The 16292-nt window shown below is 38.9% G+C and overlaps 1 protein-coding gene across 3 annotated transcripts in view; it reads right to left on the bottom strand.

Moving 5' to 3' along the window:
• Positions 1-16292, bottom strand: part of DLGAP1 (DLG associated protein 1) — a 633130-nt gene that overhangs the window by 282437 nt on the left and 334401 nt on the right. Inside the window, exon 4 of one of the 3 annotated variants that reach the window (XM_065585317.1) lies at positions 3162-3291. The exons of the other annotated variants lie outside the window; for them this stretch is intronic. The gene's annotated coding sequence lies outside the window, so the exon portion shown is untranslated. The remainder of the gene's footprint in view (positions 1-3161; positions 3292-16292) is intronic. 3 annotated transcript variants of the gene reach the window in all.

Here is a 16292-nt window from a genome sequence, read left to right as displayed (position 1 = left end):
TTCCTGGCCAACAGCAATTTCTGGGCAGTGCTCAACTGCTGGACATCTATAACCCCTCTCTCAGAGATGGGAAACTGCAGCTGCTTTCTACTGCAGCAAGCTTCCTTTGGATCTTTTTCTGCTGCCAAAGCCTTGTTGTCGGTGTAAACCCAGCTAAATTTAACTCTGTGCTCTACATTCAGTAGGATTCTCTATAGGTAATTCGCATTGTTGAAATGGATTCTTAGAAATTCTTTTTATTAACGAGAAATTATGCAGTCTAAATATAGGATGCATTAGCAAAGCTGTAAGTGTTTTGAAAAATTTCTTCAATGGGTCACCTAAACCTGTTGTTTTCCATCTATGCAGAGTTTTGGCAGAGATTTAACACCTCTTCCTAAAAGTGTTTTTTACTGTTTTGAGACTGTCATGTAGATTACATGTATTCAAAAAGATTCAGTTCATTAGAATGGGTAACACATTTAAAGCGGACATAATGCACTGTGTATATGTACCGCTGCCCTTTATTTAGGTTTGGCAGAATTCAGTTTTTATTTTTTTATAATTTCAATCGATATTGATGCTAATTTTCAATTGTATAAAATTACGGGGGCATTTTTTCTATTTTTATTTATCTAAATTTTTGCAGTTGTGGGAAACTATGGGGGGATGGTCAGGCAATGGGGAGGACGTGTCAGACAATTATTTAACTTTTAGAATCTCAATGTGTCCTGTCATTAAAGCTTTATAACTATTAAAACAAATTGTCAACATCCCATCAAAATATGCGAAGTAAATATCCTTAAATCAAACTCTAATATGTTTTCAAGTAGCATTTTTCTTACTTTGCCTGTCTGTAAATTTCAACTATTATTAATGGGAGTATTTTTTGCCTGTTTGTGAAATCAGTATTTATTTATAAAAATCTAATCCTTCCAAGCCTACCTTTATTGCTTAAAATGTCAGACCTGCACCAATGTTAGTGGCTATGTTGCTCTCTACTGCTTGTCTTACACTGTTTTATAATATTAAGAATAAAGCTTAATAAGCCTTATTACCGAGTAACTAACTTTATTAATAATAAGCCTTTAATAATATTATAATTAACAGAGATTGTCCTCTAACTCAAGTGACAAAGGCTTGTGGGTTTTGGAACCAAAGGTCTACCAGCCTGCAATAGTAATGAAAATAATGAAAATTGTGTGGGAGGATAATGGAAAATCAAGGGCCCAGATCTGATCTTTCTTAAAATAAATATTTTACCAACCACCTGCCCTCAAACTCTACCACATGTCCCTTGGATAAGAAACCCAGAGCCCATCTCCCATTTTACTTAGGACCGTTTCAGATCTGAGTCTTTAACTTGTTTTTAAGTTTTAAATATGAGAACCCAGTTTGTTAGACACTTCCCCACACACACACACCTTCTTATTCTCATCACAACTGTATGATTAAAGTTATAGAAGCTATGTGATCAAAGTTACTTCTAAAGTTATAGAAGCTTTTGTGATCAAACCATGCAACTTGCAAGCATTATTTCCTGATTTTAATTTACATGCATTTAGGTAATTTGTATTTTTAGAATGTCAGGTTTACTTTTAAAGCAGTTTTTTTACAGCTCATTTCCCCACTAATTTGTCAAATAATTTTCATTCTTTTCTTTCCCAATCAACCAGGTTAGCTGTTTTCTAATCTTATGTTCCACATATCTAGATCCCTGGGTTACATCTGATTATACATCATTTGTCTGTATTCAAATCCACCTTGACAAAGTGAAGTAATTATATTTTATACCATCTATGAAACCAGAAGCTACTGATTTTTCCTTATCTCAAACATACCCTTGTTTTTCCTGTTAAATTTATCGTCTTCCTCTTTGATTTTGAATGAGTAAGCGTGAATATGATTTTCAACAAAAATAGCAGCAATAATGTCAGTTGCGAAGTTGAACAGTAATCATCATCATGCCTCCTACAGAAGGCTAAAGTAATGAACCAGAAGAGGAATTTTCCTTAAAATACAAGTTTACATGATGAAAAAAACATTACATAAATTTTATCAGGCACCAACTGAACATGTACTCAGTCTCCATAGTTCAAGATGCCCTCTTTCCAAAATCCAATCTATTTTCATTAATAATGCAAAGTGAACGGAGAGGGCTCTACCCAAACACTCTAGATGGCCAACTCAGTGAATGAATTCCCATGCTACACAGAAAAACAGGCAGGTTAATTTAACATAATTAACTAAGATGAAAAAATAATATTCTCTCTCTTCTGGATGTTTTATCCTCTGAACCTCTAAGAAAAGGATTACTAATACCCATTGTCAGAAATTATTAATAGAAGATTATGGTTTGGATTATTAAGACCTTATTCAATATTAAATCTTTGAGATTTAAACATTTCCAATAATAATGGTCAGTCCATGTCAGGAAGTTGGCAACATTTATTAATGTGTCTGATAAGAATCAGCTGGTACTTCTGAACAATATAGAGGGGTCATTGTTAAAAAACATTTCAATGACTCAGATAACTAATTCAAAAATACTGTCAATTGTGAGGGAATGCTACCTAGTCATTTAAGTCAACATTAAAAAGATTTTAAGACTGAGTACTACAATTCACGATTGGGATAGGTTTGCAGACCACAATACACTTTTCCAGCAGTATCTCAAGTCAGACCAGGGGTCGGCAACCTTTCAGAAGTGGTGTGCCGAGTCTTCATTTATTCACTCTAATTTATGGTTTCGCGTGCCAGTAATACATTTTAACCTTTTTAGAAGGTCTCTTTCTATAAGTCTATAATATATAACTAAACTATTGTTGTATGTAAAGTAAATAAGGTTTCAAAATGTTTAAGACGCTTCATTTAAAATTAAATTTAAATGCGGAGCCCCCCGGACCGATGGCCAGGACCCGGTCATCCACGTGCCATAGGTTGCCTACACCTGAGTCAGACCCTGTCATCCACCTGAAAGATAGGTTTAGCTACACACATTTTAAAGAATTGTTGGGAGACTGGTGTTCTTTCAGTCAGTGTTTTACCCATGCAAGGCATTGGTCAGCTAGTAATATATTCTCTTTTTAAATGAGCAATGTTTAGCTGAGCAAGATTCAATTACACTATTCCTAACAATTGAGTTTTAGCTTGTATGATCCCAATTAAACAAAAATACTTACATTTTATTGACGTCACAGGAAAACAGAGGAGATGTTTAAGGAAAAAGCAGTATGTTGTAGAACCTCTCACCTCTTTACCATTTCAAATTCTGCCAAATTTTGTAGTGACAAAGTTGTTAACCTCTGTGGCCTATGTAAAATGAGCATATTGGTCTTTAGTCCGGTTACAGCAGAGATGTTCACATCAGAAAGCCACCACCTCAGCTGACAAATTTCTTGGCATGTTTAAGGCATGTCAGCAAGGCATTGTGGGGAATTTGTACTGCCATTGCCCATGCTGGCCTGGTTGATAGACAACTTCAAGGCTCAAGGACATTTCTCAGAATTAATAAATTCACATTTCTGAAAGATTATATTTTACACAGTATATTTATTACACACTCACATAGACACTACAAAGAGATGATATATACAAAAATAAATACTAATAGAAAGCTAACTCTGTCTATGTAGACGTTTATCCACTCTAGATCCTTATTGAGATAACACTTTGGGAGACTGATGTGCAATGCAAATACAGTATTCAAAATTCTTTTTAACTCCCTTAGAACTGCTGTGCTGTATTTGTGTTCTTTGGCTGCTCTTAATTCCTTTGACACTACAACAAGAGCAGGAGGCACCTTTATAAAATGCAGATTATTTTCATTGCAGATCAGAAGAAGAATTTTACTTCCCCTATTTATTCTGCTTGGTAGTTTGCTGGTATAGTATTCCATAGAGGGTGTGGAGAACTTTCAGCTGCTTTGTAATTTGGATACTTTAAGTATCTTGTTACTGTTGTTTGCTATCTGGGTGAAATATAGTTACAGAGTGATTTTAGCTAAATTGTCTGTCTGACAACTTCCTCTTTTTTCCTAGTACAGAGAGTTTTGTTCTCTTTACAAATTGACAAGATGGGCTATAATGTGCCAGAGGAAATTCTCTACTGCTGGCATGCTCCAGAGAGTGATGGAGTCTACATGAAGTGTTAAGGAAAGAAAAGATTAATTACATCCAGCAACTCACGTAAACATATTCTAATTAAAATATTTTATTCCTGTCCTACCAATTTGAATACTGTTTCACCTGGAGCAATTCTCTAAATCAACTACTATTAGCTGGAGATGGACAGCTACTATATGCTAGGCAAATTCAGTTTTGTATTTTACAAGTAGCTGCAATTGTCCTTTAGCTTGGTTATCCATTTTTTACGCTGGTGAAATCTTGCTGATATAGAATATATTTTTATATTCTAAATACAGTACAGACTTTCCACCAATATTTTTTCAACCTCTCGTGGCCTTTTTCCCTTTTATTTTGATTGTCAGGGTAATTTGTCTATAGGCCTAGGGTAACCAAGTATGACACGGCCTGATACAGTGATTGGATCTGTAAAATGGGGAATCAAACCAAATAAGAGAGAATTAGGCCACTGGGTAGGTAGACAATGTGTACTCCTAGGCAATCAAGTAGTAACAAACCTCTATCTCTCCAGGTTTGTGGATGTGCCCATTTTCCCAAACCAGCCTGTTATCTCTATTTTTAAATGCATATTGTAAATTTTTTCTCCCAGAGCATTGCAGAAAATATGAAATTAAATATAAAACACATGTAGAAGGGTGTTTTAAGGATGATCTTTTGGGTTTTAAGTAGCAGGACAAGCACCACATGATGTGGCCATCTCAAGGGTAATTTACTCATGATTCAGAGAACTGCACAGCATGCAGAGCTATAGTAAAGTGTGAACAGATTTAAAAAAAAACAACAGATAAAGAGCCTGCTTTTGTTCCCATTTCAGTCAGTCAAAATTCCCATTGACTCCAATAGGAGCAGAAATATGTTCAAAATAGAACAAACCATAAAACTTATCCTAGGACTACAGTACTTTTCTCTCACTTCCCCCACTCCTGGTCTATTTATTTATTTTTTTCTTTAAAGCACATGGATTTCTAATGCATACGTGTTCAGTTCACCTCTGAAGCTATAACCTACTGTGAACGAGGAGTGTGTATATGAACGAGGAGTGCAATTTACGCTGAAAAGAACTGACATTTCACCTGACAATTCCAGTTAAATTCAAATAATAGTTTTAAAAGTGTGTGTGTGTTTATTTCACTGAACTTGATCTTCTATTCTCTTTGCTCAGCCTATAAGTTGAAAGCACTTAAAAAAACACAATAGAGGGCCAAATTTACAGCCCCACTTCACTCGCTCATGTAGTTCAGGCAATGTAAAAGAATGTAAACTGTACACACCTCTCTAGGAGACAATCTCCTGGTCTGAGGGAACTCCCTGTGAGTTTACAGCTGGTTTGTACATGACCATGCAATGGCCACTGGAATAGGGGCCTACAGAGGTGTGGCTGGAGTGTGATGTCCCTTTGCCATCCCCAGATAGTCCGTTGGAACGCATTTGCAGCAGGCACAATTTACAGCAGCTCCACAGTCTTTAACCTACACTAACTCCAAGGTCAGGCAGAGAATTGGGAGCCGATTACAGTCCACTGATGGGTCCCATCCTCTGCTGTACTGAGTGATTCTCAGCCCAGCTGAAAATCTAGCCCAAAGTTATTCTTTATGAATAACCTTATAAACTGTACTAGGTCTTGTGATCTCCAGCAGTGCATAGTTTTTCTATTAGTGACAAGACACCAATTCACCTCAGTATTTCTGTTTAAGCATCTGAACATTAGCTAACAACAGTAACTGTTATATAAATGACTCTGCTCTCCTTCCATTCAAGAGTATTTTTAAGACTTTAAATTGTGTTCTGATTATTTAACAAAAAAGCCCTTATCTGCTCTCTACACCGATGAAGTAGAAATATAGCAGGCAGTGGCAGAATGTATCCATGTAATTTCTTAAAATATATGGAGATATACCTATCTCATAGAACTGGAAAGGACCCTGAAAGGTCATTGAGTCCAGCCCCCTGCCTTCACTAGCAGGACCAAGTACTGATTTTTGCCCCAGATCCCTAAGTGGCCCCCTCAAGGATTGAACTCACAACCCTGGGTTTAGCAGGCCAATACTCAAACCACTGAGCTATCCCTCCCCCCTTCTGAACATAAATTTACCTTATTTACATGAAAGAGAAGCCTGGGTCCTTTCAGACACTTACTGGAAACAGCTGTTGTAGCGCTTAAAGCATTTAAAGGTTACATATTTTAAACAACTGCTTTTAGAAATATTCTAAAAGCAAATTGAAAGCAGGATTCTCGAATATAATGAGTGCAGAATTAAAGAGAACTGCTCAGCTGCCTAATTCTCTAGAGTGCTACTTTGCACAAAGTGGCACTAAAGGTCCTACAAATCTTAAAGCAGCAGTTTGCACTACACAATTTCAAATATGTGAAGAGACAGAATTGAAGAGAAAGAGACAGAGAACAAAAGCAACAAAAATATTCCTCTTCAATTTTCTCCTTTGATCTGAATATATTTCCCCGTTATGTTTATAGTCTATGTATCCTGGGTATGGGCCACTAATCTAACACCCAGAAGAGTTTGTGCTAATCTAGGCAGGAGAGTGAGAGTAAGAACTGACGAGCAGTACCTGAGAGCAGGAGACACACATTTTGTCTGTTTCACAGCTGGGGACAGCAGAGTGGGTTAAAAGAAATCTAGAAGATAGCTAGCTGAGCACTGCAAGGTAACAAATAACCAAAAGAAATGCACCAAAACATGGGGCAACACAGATTCAGTGAAAGAATCCCATAAATTTACAATTCCAAACACTACTGTCTATATCATCCATAATAGACTCAAGGTCTAAATCCTAGCTGATATCAATTAGTATAGTTGATTTACACCAGCTGAGGCTTGGCTCTTACAATTATATGAATATGATACTTCTGAAATCTTGCAATAATGGTATTTCTAAATGGAATCTATGCAATGTAGAAGGCAGATTAAAATGTTTTTCTCTACTTTTTCTTTTTGCATTTGAAATATATATGTATATAGCATCTCATAAGAAGAAAAGATTAAAGATGACTCCTTTGATCCTCAGCTAATTGGTCCCAACTATAGTACATTTTATGCCACCTCATAATTTAATAGGTTGCAAATCAATCATTCTATATGAAATAAAGTATATCCAAAACGGAGTAATTTCTTTTGCAGTGCTACATTACATTATTATTCCCTAAGAAATACTTGTTAAGATTCAGATTTACCTACTTATCATTCAGTTTTGAAAGATAAACTGTTAAATAAGAACAGGGTTCAGTCTTCAACATTTTTCATGGACACAGTAGCAAAAACATCTCCTTTTCTGTCTTCATTTTTCTTTTTAAGTTTCTACAGGCTTGAAAAATAGTTATGCACCATAAATATCTCTGTATGAGTCATTCACCTAAGTGAACAGCTGCCTGCTAATTTGCCAAATGTTCTTCATTTTAAATCATACAGTTAAATGAACATCCTGCAACAGGCGGTAGAATGAAGAATAGGAGCTTTTCTGCACTCTTGAAATGGAGCAGACTTGCCATTAGTAGTAAACAGTAGAGGTCAGTAAACTGACCCAATTCCCAGCGGCTATTACAAACAATCTTGAGGTTACAGGCTGAAAGACGCAGAGTAATTCCTATTACAGTAGGTGGTAAGTCTGAACATGACAAATAAAACTGGCTTATGCAGGTGATATTGTTTTTGGTTAAATATGTGCACTGATACAACGTTAAGGATAACACTGGCTATGTCTACACAGCTAAGAAAAACTCATGGCTGGCCCATGCCAGCCGACTCAGACTTGCAGGGCTTGGGCTGAGGTGTTGTTTCATTGCTGTGTAGACTTCTGGGCTTCGGCTGGAGCCCGACTTCTGGGAAGCTCCCACCGTGCAGGGTGCTAGAGCCCGGGTGGCAGCCCGAGCCCAGAAGTCTACACAGCAATGAAACGGCCCTGCAGTCAAATCCCGTGACCGCAAGTGGGTGGGGTCGGGCCAGCAGTGGGCTTTTCTTTGTTGTGTAGACATAGCCGCTGTGGTCCTTTGTTCTGATAACAATTATTCCATTATTGTCACATGAACAGTCAGATTAAAAGTTGTTAGGAAAGATAGATCCAGTTAGGTTTATTTGGAAACAGATGGCCTTTTTATGTACGGATAATGATTTATATTGTTCATGAAATCTGGTGTCAGGACCAACTACATGTGTTTCTCTTAAAGAAAAAAAGAACACCTTCAGTGGATTTGGATGGGAATTTTGTTCAATATAATGAAAAATATATGATATAGACTCGCGTTTCAAGCTAAAGTTAAGTGGTAGCCATCCCTAGAGGATACATTTAAAATAACAAAATCTCTGATCCAGTCCCCCACTGAGTGGCATCAGATGTGCCTGCCATCTTTCTCCTCTTTCTCCCCCACTTACATTATATTGAACCTTTTGCTAGGTACCGTCATATCTCTGGCATGAAAGTGGATAATACTTTATGAGGATGGCACTTGCATGGTTACAGGGTTAGCTGCACCACTGCCCCCTTTCTGATCTCTATGAGAGCATCCCTCCAGTGTCAGATCTCATGACTTTACTTCTCCTGGGGTAGAATTCTGCAATTTCCCTACTTTAAGAGAATGCCTACACTACAAACTAGGGTTGTGATTCCCCATTTGAGGAGACATACTCACACTAGATCTCATCAAGCTAACATGCTAAAAATAGTAGTGCAGTCAAAGTAGTCTTGGCAACGGCGAGAGGGGCTAGCCGCCCGAGTATTTACCCTTGGGGTCCAGATGGGTTTGTACTTGCGGCTGCTAGCTCCTCCCACTGCACACCACTACCTATGCTACTGTGGCTATACTACTATTTTTAGTGTGCTAGCTAGAGCAAGCATTTCTGTGAGCTGGGAATCACACCCCCAGCTCCAAGTGTAAAGATACCTTTAGACTGAACCTTGCACTACAGAACCCTGTGTATCAAACAAGCTTACCCAGCGTGTCTAGCTGAGTTTGGGCATTTGTGGTCCTTCCTTCCATAAGTTTGTGACCAGTGGTTAACACAGTGACCAAGCAGTCGTGTTTAAACCAGAGTGGTGATCCAAGAACCTCTTAACGCCAACTGGCAAGAGGGTTACAGGAATATCCAGATTCTGGTATGAATATTTTGGGTCACCAAAGAATGTTATGTGCAGAGGTGCTGGAACAACTTGTATAGTGGGGGAGCTCACAGCCATTGAATCAAACTGTAAACCCCATATATGATGGAAACTACTTCAAGCCAGGGGGTGCTGCAGCACCTCCCCCCCCAGCGCCCCTAGTTCCAGCACCTATGGTCATGCGAGGTCCCAAATGAAAGCCGGTGTCACACTGGTTATAATGATCATTGTGAAATGTATGTACAGATACTACATAGGGAGTTATGTATATATACTGAAAATACGGTATGTTCTCAGAGTCCGAATCAAGGTACTACTCACCAGCAGAAGTGAAAAACAGGTTTTCTGTCATACAACAGATGTTTATTCACCTCTCTCTTTGTGGGGATGTAAACTAAGCATTGTAAGCTCACACAATGGATACCCATTTGCATACAAAGGCAAATGTTAACAAAGATATGGAATCAAGGGGAAAGGGGCACACAGGAAAAAACGTACCACAAGAGATTATCCTGTCTATGAGTAAAGAGAGTGAACTTCGGGTGTATTTCTGGAAGGAAAAAAAGACACCCTGTCATCCTGCACCTAGGAAGTAAATGGACAATGCATTTACATTCATGAAAACAGGGTCTCAGACAACCTTGGTTGAAAATGCTGAAAAGGACTTCGGGTGAGAAATTTCTTTTGACAGGAGGTTAACCTGTTAGTTAAGTTTAGTCTCTAGAAAGCATATTATGATTTTGTTTTATATGTAAGCATTTGTTTCCAACATCCTTACTCACTATCTCCTGAATCTCTAAGTCTTGGATGATAAACTTATTCTTGTTTTCACTATAAATATATCTCAGTGCTGTGCTGTTAAGCAAAGTGCTGGTCCTGAATTGAATCTTATAAGGTGGTGTGTATACTGTCCGTTTGGGGACAACAGACCTCGTAATTCTTTGAGCGTTCAGCAGATAAGGGGGCTGAATACTGCAGGGAACACCCCAAGACCTTGGTGGTTGGTGTGTGCATATTGCTACCTTTATAGAGATGCTGAGGTCTGGAAGGTACTGCTTGTGTTGGAGAGGTTGCTGGATTCAGGGAGCTGATCCATAGTTGGAACAGCCAAGGTTGCTTCATGCTAAGGGCAGGTAATAGTGAGGTGCCACACAACCCTGTATATCCTAGGGAGTGTCACAAAAATATTGATTAATTTCAACAGTAGGAACAAAGAGAAAAAATATTTTAAAACAACAAGCATGTCTATCTTACCCAAAGGGTTATACCATCCATTAACGGTAGCCTAGGCAGCCTGAGCTTTTCCCAACTCTCCAGTGGGTGCCTGTGTCAGTCTGAACAGCTTCCCAATCTCTGGAGAGAGGGAGAGGGAGTCCTTTTACCCCAGCCAGAATGCCTTTATTCTTGTAAGTTCCTGAACTTTTGGCCTTCTGGATCAAGGCAATGTGCTAAGACAGCTGGAGCTAGGAGGTAACATCTTCACAGCTAATAGTCAGGCACTGTCTCTTACAGCAACTCTTAAGCATGCACCAAGAAGTGACTTATCTGGAGCCACTGTTTCCTTCCCACCTGCGTTTTCTTTATAGCACACAATTAAACTAAACCAACAGTAAACATCCTAAATACCTAGTCAATATACAGTATTCTAAATTATTACTGTGCTGCTCTACATCTGTGGCAGACAAATCCTTCTTTGTGTACCAAACAAATGGATTTCAACCTCACCTCTCAGAATTCCTGTTAGATATCTTGGTGTTTTTCTACTCTGCTCTTCTGCCTTTGAATTATACACAGTAAAACTGTAATATGCAATTTCTATTTCACATACTATCAGAGCCATTAAATAGAGAGTTTCAGTTACCTCTAAATTTGACAGAGCTATTTAAACTTATAAACTTTCTATTGTTACAGATGGACAATCTTACTCATTATCATCACTATCCTATCCAGAGCCTCAGAGCTTTTCCAAATGAGGACTATATTGCTGCCATTATCCTTCTCTGGAAGTGTGAATTACATTACTAGTTACTACTTCTGCTGGAAAAAAAATGTCCTTCACTTCTAAGAAAAGTACCACATGGTAGTTTAATTTATATCACCATATATAACAGGCAAGGTTAATAATAATTTACACTTACAGGGTACTTTTCATCGAAGGATCTCACAACAGTTTACAAATGTTGAACTCCACAACATCTCTTTCAAATGGAGAATACAGAATTTTACTCCCCTATCTCATGGGGTGATTTCCATTTAACAACACTGAATTCCTGCATGAGAGGTGGAAGTTTAAGGCTCGAGGATTGTATTATAGCTAGTTTTCAGATTAGCAAATTGAAAGGAGAGCATTTTAGGCTGTGATTGTCAAAGGAAGACACCTTTGGAAGTCAGTAGGATTTGGGCACCTCACTCCCTTACACTCCTCTCACAAAGTCAGAGCAGGCCAGATTTACAATGATATGTGAATCAGTAGTAGTGCTGGGATAGGCCTGACTTTAAATCCTCTGCTTAAATTACTGGACTTCTGGGTTTTTCAATAAAAATCAAACAGACTGAATTAAGATAGAAAAATATATTCCCCTGTTGTCTTCGTCTAAGAACCTCTATTGCTATCACTACTTCTACGTTTCTGTTGATAAACAAATTACAGTATTGACAGAGGTGAGAGAGAGATATCACACTTGGAAGCATTCTGATCTGATTTAATTAGGTTTTTAATCCTCTAGAAAGCTTAATTTGCACATTTTTCTTCCGTAAACTGGGAGGTGTATTTAAGCCATTTAAAATTTATTGGGTCTACAATATTACTAAGATAGCAGTCTCCACTGAAAGTTATTCACACAATAAATCACTGTCAAATGGGTTAGACCAAAGTGAAGGGCTTTAAAACTGAACTTGTCTACAGCCGTTGCAATATTTTTACTTTTTTTAAACCAGTATTCAATAAAGAAAGATTATGAGGTCAGCCAGTTTTTTTGTACCTGGTTTCACAAAGATACAATATTCTGGTAATCATTTATATTTGTAATGACGTTTTATATGTGATGATTAGAACAGTTGTTAGGAAATATTCTACATTATTTTAGAATAGTCACTGATATTCCTCCACTTTCTTCCATAAATCACCATCAGCCTTGAGCCATCTTTTTTCCTATGAGCTGAACCTCTAGTAGTATTTTTTTTCATTTCTTTATCAATGCTTCAATCTTTGAGGCTTGGCGTTACAAACAATTAAGCACTTCTGCTTTACTGATGGTTCATAAATTCAATGATCTATCTACATACCCACTTCCACAATACATTGAAATCTGGCCAAAAGGCAGCATAAGATGAAATAAATCAGAATGTTTTTCACTTTTGGAGCCTGATTTTCAGAGGAGCTGAGTTTCCCAGCTCTGACTGACTTCAATTTGAATTGTGGGTTCTGGGCACCTCTGACAAGAAAAAAAAAAATCAAGGTCATAGTGGCTTTTCCACCCCTTAATGAGATGTGCATGCCTGCTCAAAGCTTCTGTTTCCTGAAAGGAAATAACAGGAATGGATGGGCAAGAGACTTCTTGATCCAGTCTGTACTGCCACTCAGAATTGATCATTTTAAGGAACCCGGTTTGTAATATAGTCTTTTCATTCTCCCGTATACAAAAATTGATAATATACTACAATGAATTGTGTATCATCACGAAACAAGACACCATAAACTGAGTATTTAGTAAAATAATTCAGGTGCAGTATGAACAAAGCATTCACAGGACACAATTTGTTATTAAAACCTGCAGGTGCCATCTGTTCATTCGAAAAATAAACTGCATCATTCACCTGATGTGTCTCTCATCCTTGCCAATACTCCTAATTCAACTGCAAGCCTCCTGATTTTATAAGAGAAATTTTTACTCCACCTTTTAAACACCCAAATTCCCTTTCCTTACCACAGGCCTGTAGCAAGACCCCCTGCATGAAAAGCTGACTCTTCCTAAGTCAGGTCTTCTCCTGAAGTCAAGTGCTTGTCTAATCAGCTTTCCACTTCCCGTTCTACCTATAGCACATGCAGAGTGCTAATTAGACAAGCACTTCAAGAGCAGACCTGGCACAGGAATACCTGGGGAGAGTCCTCAGTGGTATGAGGTAAGGATTAAGTACTTGGAGGTTTTATTTGATTATGAAGAAGGGACTGATTTGGGCTGCAGGAGAGAGAGAGAGAGAGAGAGAGAGAAGGTAGTAGAAAAGAGAATGAAGAAAATGAGAGGGGGACGGAGAGAGGATTCCCTCAAGATGTGATGGCTAGGGGTGTTACTCCCGGGGGATTCTGCGCCAAAAAAACTAAAAATTCTACAAAATTTTCCAAATTTTATTTGTCAAAATAACACTCAGTCTAATCACACCAGTTTCAATTATTTTGGTAATTTATTTCAAAATACCTGTCAGCAAATATGTCTGTAGCAATATAGACAACAAAAAAGATTCAGGAAATGTTTTTTGACAAATAGATTCCTTACCAGGCATATTAATACAGAACTCTGAGTAATAATTCATTTAAACTACAATACAGAAATGTATTTCCCACACCCCTCAGAAGCAGTGCAAAGGCTTGGGAGGAGTCAGGGGTAACGAAGGAGCTGATGAAGAGGGAAGGAGCCTGGGAGTAAACCTGGCAGGTGTTTGGGTGTGGGTGGGAGATGTATGGAACAAGTTTTTTTTGAGGGTAGGGATTGTTAGGGAGTTGGGGAGCCTCCCCCATGCAGACCCTGGCTGGCCCCTAGTCTTTCCCATTCAGTCAGGCACATCTGCCCCTGTACCCAAATGTCCCTGCACCCTCTTTCCCCCGTGTCCCTGCACCTCCACTGAGTCTCACCCTGCTCGCCATCTCCATGTGGCCCTGTAGCCCCATTCCCATTCAGCCTCTACCCCAGTCTGTCCCCCCAACTAGCCCTTCTGAACCCTAGTCTGTGTGACCCCCCCAGCAGCCCATGTGCCCACTCTGTCTGTCCCCCATCCATATCCCGTATCTCCTAACCTGGACTGGTAGGCAGGACACTGTGAGGAACACAGCTGGCTGCTGGCTGCTACTGCCAGTGAGCCAGCTGCTCTCTGTTCTGGCATCACAGCAGCCCCTGGTGGGAAAAAGGTGTAACTGCAGCGCCTCTCCAGAAGAATGTATTTTCTGTGGAGAAAAAAAGAATCTGCAGGGGACATGAATTCTGCACATGCGCAGTGACACAGAATTTCCCCAGGAGTAGGGTGTAGTAAAGTATCAAAAGTGACTGAAAGTGATAATGTTTATTTTTCAATCCCAAAAGTCAATTTGATTAATTCTTAGGATGGATTTAAAGTCCCTGTCACAACCATGGCAAATAGCAGGTATAGATTTTCTGGCCAATGGGAAGCAAAGCAGGTTAGGAATCTTGCAAGGATAAAGTCCCACATCATATATACTCCTCATAATCCTCTGACTGGACAAACGGTAAACACAAGATGAACCACCTTATCCCCTTGCTGTCAGTTCCTGACACTTCCCTCAGGCTGGGTAGTTCCTGTCAGGAGACTGGACTGTAGCTGGCAAAAGAACTGGTATGGAATCTCAGAGATACAGGCCCAGCACCTAAGATGAGGCAAGCAGGCATTACGAGGCCATTGGCTTATTGGGAAGCAGATGTTCTGATGCCCACATTGTGCCAGATTCAGAGACCATTTTGTATGTGGCGCAGGCGATGAGTGTGGCTATAGAGTTGGGGTGATCTCACTCCCTTTGGAGGAGGAAGAGGGTGGAAGCAGCAGCTGGAAGGAAAGTGGGACGCCAGAAACTGTGATCCAAGGTGATTCTGTAGAAAGGACACAAAGACAACTAGTTCTGTCCTCTTTATCTTCAGGAAAAGAGTCCCAAACTGAATGTAAGTCACCTTGAACTTCTGGGTACAAGTTACTTACAGGAGAGAGATGCAGCCCCAAACAAATACAGTAGTCAAGAGATTTGAAAATAAAATCCTTGCAGTTGTGAAATGAAGCTTTATTTTTAGTTCCGGATTGGGATATAAAACAGAGAACTCACTATAATATAATGTTGCAATGCTAAAGGTAGGATTAAGACAGTCATTCAGTGCATTTTACTGAGGGCCCGAATTTCAGTTAAAAAGTCTGCACATACACCTCTACCCCGATATAACGCTGTCCTCAGGAGCCAAAAAATCTTACCGCGTTATAGGTGAAACCGCGTTATATCGAACTTCCTTTGATCCGCTGGAGCGCGCAGCCCCGGCCCCCCGGAGCGCTGCTTTACCGCGTAATATCCGAATTCATGTTATATTGGGTCGCGTTATATCAGGGTAGAGGTGTAGTTGTTTGCCTATCTGACCTTATTTACATATGAATATATAATGTTCTGTGTGCACAAAGCCACAGAAATGCACATGGATTTTCAATCTGAAAATCAAACCTGAATGTGCAATAAATTACAAAAATAAAGTTAAAAGGTCATAAAGTTGTAGACTTTTGCTTTAAATTTCATCATTACATTTGAGTTTCAGTTTCCTAATACCTAAATCACTTTTAAAAATGGAATTTACTATTTTATTTTCCATGAGACTCGGCTCCTAAGTATCAAAGTCATTTAAATGGTCATTGGGCCACTTTGGCGTCCTACTTTCCTTCCAGCTGCTGCTCCGATCCTCTTCACCCTCCAAAGGGAGTGAAAAAAACAAATACTAACACGATAATCCTGTGGTCAGAGCACTTGAAAAGGGGATTTTGGATTCTAAATCATTTAGTAGATTTAGAAAATGTTACCCTGTTTCAACATCATCTTTTTTGCATTACTTTTTTATCTTTCCATGTAGTGGTTGTTTCACTTGTTCCCAAATGCTATATGATTAAAGACATAGAAGACGAAAAAGGTCAATTAGTGGTGGTCATTTAGTCAATCTACCTGCTGGTGCAGGTTTCCACCTACTGTGCACTTTATAGTATGTTGTCCAATCTAGTGTTTGATGAAAAACAAAGGCACTTCAGCCACTTCTTACAGCAGATTATTTCAAAGTCTAATAAACTTCAATATCAACAAGATTCTTT

This window comes from Chrysemys picta, chromosome 2 (genome assembly GCF_011386835.1).
Source record: "Chrysemys picta bellii isolate R12L10 chromosome 2, ASM1138683v2, whole genome shotgun sequence".
NCBI lineage: Eukaryota > Metazoa > Chordata > Testudines > Emydidae > Chrysemys > Chrysemys picta.
This window is presented reverse-complemented; position numbering and strand designations above follow the sequence as displayed.